Source organism: Phacochoerus africanus, chromosome X (assembly GCF_016906955.1).
Source record: "Phacochoerus africanus isolate WHEZ1 chromosome X, ROS_Pafr_v1, whole genome shotgun sequence".
NCBI lineage: Eukaryota > Metazoa > Chordata > Mammalia > Artiodactyla > Suidae > Phacochoerus > Phacochoerus africanus.
This window is the reverse complement of record NC_062560.1, coordinates 23,563,646-23,569,467: the sequence shown is the minus strand read 5'-3', so window position 1 is coordinate 23,569,467 and position 5,822 is coordinate 23,563,646.

Here is a 5,822-nt window from a genome sequence, read left to right as displayed (position 1 = left end):
ACTGTTGCAAATAGCACACAGGGCCTAGCCAAATAAGCAATCAACCACTGGGCTGAAGCACTTTCAGAACCACCACAGCTAAAATTAAGCCTGACCCCCTTACTGCCTCCAAGAACTTGGATAGCTAGAATGATACATACACATTTTCTTTACATTTCTGCCTCCAGCTGAATCACCTTTGGCATCATAGTGGACCAAGCCAAAGCTATGGATCCAAATAAATAAAATGGCAATTCAATCCGCTTTCTCCACTACCATTCAGGCACTTGAATTTTGCCACCAAAGGTAAAACTTTGCACTGAAATTTCTGTTCTGAAGCAAATTTGAATTCTAGTTTGTAACAGCATGAAGAGAAGTTAAATTATTCACTTCTGATTCCAGGTCAACTCCATCAGCATCTTCAGTGAGATTCAAAGCTATTTAAGCAAACAGTACCTGTCCTGTACAAGCTAATTAGAATTGTGACTATTCATAGAATTGTGAATTCTCCGGGATATAACACACCAGAAATTGGCCTGAATCCTTTTGCATTTTTAGCGTCTCTACATAAGGACACTCTAGTTCAGATTCCCTAGAAGGAACAAGGGAAGTGAGAAGAACTGCTTCCTATGCAGGGCTGCCATATTAGGCTGCAGAGGTTGTGCCTGCAAAACTCCAGAGGCTGCCATTCAAATAGTCTGGATGGTACAATATGACAGCCTGAGTTCAGTGGTCTCCATTAAGCAGAGATCCAGAGGAGCTTGTGCCATAAAGGCTGAGGCTTGGTCATGTCTATTGAGCTCGAGTTCCTTCAAATCTCTCTGGCTCGGATTACCTTAGGTCCCCAAGTCTAAATAGCCAAACCTGACAGCTAGGGTTGAATAGGCATCAACTGGAAAAGTTAAAAGAATAAAGGAACAGAATGCTATGCAGATTACATCAGCTAAATGGCTGACCACATTTATTACATTCATAACATTTCTCCCCATGGTGCATAATCACTAAACGCTTGTTGGATGGATGGATAACTACCTAATTTATTTTATAAGTTGAGCCTGGTCCCAGCTCACAAATTGACATTCCTTTAGTGTTCTGTGCCCTCGTTTCTTAGCATTTATAGAAATAATGTTCGTAAGTGATATTAGATAACAGAGGTTTGGTCTTCACCCATAAGGATTCTCCTTTTGCAGTTATTTTCCAAATCAATACCTAAATATTGCTAGGGGAAGAAAACAATAGCCCCATTTGTTGTAAACTTAGCCAGTACATTTGCTTTTTTTTTTTTACCACCACACCCTCAGCATAGGGAAGTTCCCAGGATAGGGGTCGAATCAGAGCCACAGCTGCTGGCTTATACCACAGCTCACAGCAATGCCAGATCCTTAACACTGAGAGAGGCCAGGGATTGAACCCACATCCTCATGGATCCTAGTCAAGCTAGTTAACCACTGAGCCACGAAGGGAACTCCTTTAGCCAGTATATTAATTTGCCTAATTATTGACTTCAATGAAGCCTATCACCTTCATTCAGATGGTCATCATCCTGTCGATATTGACTTTCAGAGACTCTCTCCCACAGATGATGAAATGAGGAAGGGACCTTAACCTCCAACAGGTTCACTTCCACATGAAGCATGATCTTCAGGGAAGTTCCATCTACCTTGGCAATCATCTGTCTCACTAGGCCATGTGCCAACGATCTCTCGCTCAGACTCCAGATCAGGTGTTTTCTGGAAAGAAAAGTTGGTTAGGGAGAGGAGCCTGGTTCTTCCTCTCCCTTCCTTCCCTGTCTTCATCAGGGATGTGTTACATCCGCAAATATAAATTCAGTCCTCCAAATAAGTGGTGCATGTTTGTCTGGAAATGGTTCCGTTTTGCCCACTTGAGGCCACTGTTGCATCTGACTGCAGCCATTTCCGATGAGACAGAGACAGGTAGACACACACACATACACACACGTACACATACAAAGAGAGAGAGACTTGTTTTCGTAATGTCTTTTTTTGTCTTTTTTCTTTTTTTATGGCCACACCCACAGCATATGGAATTTCCCAGGCCAGGGACTGAATCCAAGCCACAGCTGCGATCTACGCCACAGCTGCAGCAACACCAGAGTCTTAACACACTGCACCAGGCCTGACCCGAGCCTCCGTAGCAACCCGAGCCACTGCAGTGGGATTCGGAACCCACAGTGCCACGGTGGGAACTCCCTCATACTGCTTTGAATCAACCCATTCTATATGCTGTATTTACCTGGTACTGATTAGTAACAGACAACTTTACAACATTCACACACTTGCCTACAAACCTAGAATGGGACTATATGGTCTTGCTCTTGCCATATTGTGAATATGGAAGGAAATAAAGTGTGAAATGTATGGAGTTCCCGTGATGGTGCAGCAGAAATGAATCCGACTAGGAACCATGAGGGGGCAAATTTGATCCCTAGCCTTGCTCAGTGGGTTGAAGATTTGGCGTTGCCATGAGCTGTGGTGTAGGTCGCAGACTTGGCTCAGATCCGGTGTTGCTGGGGCTGTTGTGGAGGCTGGCAGCTGTAGTTCCAATTGGACTCCTAGCCTGGGAACCTCCATGTGCTGCATGTGTGGCCCTAAAAAGCAAAAAAAAAAAGAAAAGTTTGAAATTTATCATAATCTCTCACAGAGAGGTAATGTTTCACAGAGGAAAGCCAAACTCAAATGTAGACAGAACGGAGGCTCTTCTACCCACCATGACGGAAGATACATTGAAAACCTACCATTTTTACGTGTGCCTCTCACACTTCACCTAAAAAAATCCAACTAAATCATTCATTTATTTGTTTATTCATTCAACTACTCTGCAGCCATTTACAAAGAATCATTCTTGGTAAAGTACTAGAGAAACAAATGTGAGTAAGACAAAGTCTGACTTGGGCAAATCATGAGCAAGCTAGGTGATGAGGAGACGAACTCTCAAAAAGCTAATTATGCTGTGATGAGGACAAGGCAAGATGTATCATGAGACATTGTGGGAGCATTAAGGAGGAGCTAACTCAGGCTGAGCGGAGGAGTGGTTCTGGGAAGTCTCCTCTTGGGGGAGGGAACCTTTTAGATCTGAAGGGAAGAGTTAGTCAAAGCAACGGGAAAGATATTCTGGTCAGAAGCCATGGCATGACCAAAGCCCCAGAAGCAGGAAACAACATGATATGAGTAAGATCTCCATCCAGGACAGTGGTGGTGCAAGACAGAAAATGGTAAGGGATGAGACAGAGGAAGCAGGCAAATGAAGGAGGCCTAGAAAGCTGTGCTGGAGAGGATGGTCTGTATTCCACCCACATGGGAGGCGGGGAGGCAGTTTATATTTTAGGTAGACTTTCTGGTAGGTATTCAAGAGAAAGGGCACTCAAGGCAGGGAAAGTAGTAAGAGGGTTTTGCAAAATTCCAACAGCTGCACAACCCACACAGATGAAACATCGGGGTAGGAGGATGCAGAAGGAAGGCAGGTGGGCTTTTGATGTCCCTGAGCACAGGGAACCCCCAAATCAGCAAGTACTCTCAGGAGACCAGTCTGGGAATGACCACCAAAACAGAGAAGGAATTCTGCTTGATTTCATTTGTGAATCACTGCCTTCGTCAAGGCAATCTTCGTGCAATAAGATATGATGGGGCTGGAGCAGCCTGGACCCTAAACGTGCCAAAATTTGCAGACCAAAGCTCCCTCCCAGGACAAAACCCATAATGACAATAAAATGCTGAGGGGGAAAAAAATCCAAATTAAGCAAGACTAGGACAATATGGACGCCTTTGATGATGAGGTCAGATAAAAGTGAAGGCGGCCGGGGGAGGGGTGGGGGGGTGGAGTGTGCAGGAATTCCCATTGTGGCTCAGTGGGTTAAGAATCTCACTAGTATCCAGGAGGACATGGGTTCGATCCCTGGCCTCGATCAGTGGGTTAAGGATCCAGCGTTGCCATGAGCTCCAGCACAAGTCAAAGATGCAGCTTGGATATGATGTTGCTGTGGCTGTGGCTGGCAGCTGCAGCTCTGATTTGACCCCTAGCCTGGGAACTTCCATATGCCACAGGTGCGCCCTCCCCCCCCAAAAAAAAGTAAAAGAGAGGGCAGATGAGACAGAGATCCCGGAAGAGCTGAGGTCATATTATTTATCACTTTGAAAAAGCCCGAGAAGAGGGATTTGTAAATCTGTAAACCAGAAAGCTACCTGGCCCACCCCTCCCTTCTAAAACTATAGGAAAACTTCTTCACAGTTGACTCTCTACAGAGTTATTGTGACAAAAAGAAGAATAAGGAGCAGAACAGCATTTCTGCAAAGTAGGCAATCCAGAAAGTCAGACCTACAAAACCGATTAAAACCTGCAAGCTGATATTTGAACACAAGCTAAAAAAAACCCAAAAAACAAAACAAAAAAAAATGGCTTTTTAGGGCCACACCTGTGGCATATGGAAGTTCTCAGGCTAGGGGTCAAATTGGACCTGTAGCTGCCGGCCTGCACCACAGCCACAGCAACTCAGGATGTGAGCCACATCCGTGACCTACACACAGCTCGCGGCAACACTGGATCCTCAACTCACTAAGCAAAGCCAGGGATCGAACCAGCGTCTTCATGCATACTAGTTGGATTTGTTACCCCTGAGCCACGATGGGAACTCCCCCGAAATTTTTATAAAATGATGGATGCTACGACAGAACATAAATCAGAATTAGGAAAACTCAAAAATAAGGATATTGGAGAAAATGAACATTTTCTTGAAAACACAATATACCTGAATACATGGGGTACAGAGAAGACATTTATAAAAGGAAAGAACATGAAAAAACACCTATCAAGTTGCCCCCAAAAAATCAAATATCGATCTGAAAGAGCCTCCAAATCTACCAACTGACAGGAAATTCAGAGAACAAAAGAGCATATTTAATGACTCGGCAAATCCAGATGAATAACAGGACTGGGTGAATAACCAGTTTCTTCAACAAATGAGAAGTGGGTAAAGAAGAGAGTGGGAAAGACAGACAGACAGAAGGAAAAACCAGTAGAATAAAAGAGACTTGAGGAGTTCCCATCGTGGCTCAGTGGTTAACAAATCCGACTAGGAACCATGAGGATGTGGGTTCGATCCCTGGCCTTGCTCAGTGGGTTAAGAATCCGGTATTGCCGTGAGCTGTGGTGTAGGTCGCAGACGCGGCTCAGATCCAGCGTTGCTGTGGCTCTGGTGTGGGCCGGCGGCTAGAGCTCCAATTAGACTCCTAGCCTGGGAGCCTCCATATGCCAAGGGAGCAGCCCTAAGAAAAGCAAAAAGACACACACACACGCAAAAAGAGACTTGGGATATATAAGCCAATCGAAATGTATGAATCTTTTTTTTTTTTTTTTTGGTCTTTTTGCCTTTTCTAGGGCCGCTTCCACGGCATATGGAGGTTCCCACGCTAGGGGTCAAATCGGAGCTCTAGCCGCCGGCCCACACCAGAGCCACAGCAACGCTGGATCTGAGCCGCGTCTGCGACCTACACCACAGCTCACGGCAACGTGGGATCCTTAACCCACTGAGCAAGGCCAGGGATCGAACCCACAACCTCATGGTTCCTAGTCGGATTCGTTAACCACTGCGCCACAACGGGAACTCCGAAATGTATGAATCTTAATTGGATCCAAACAAAAAGTAAGTGAGGCATTCTTAAAAGTTTTAAGACAATGAGATAAATGTGAATGACTAGATACTTGATGATATTAAGGAATTATTGTTAAAATGTAGTTATGATGATGGTGTGGTGATTTTTAAGTCCTTGTCTCTTAAAAATACATGCTGAAATTTTCATAGATGAAATTATGTTATTTAGAATTTTCTT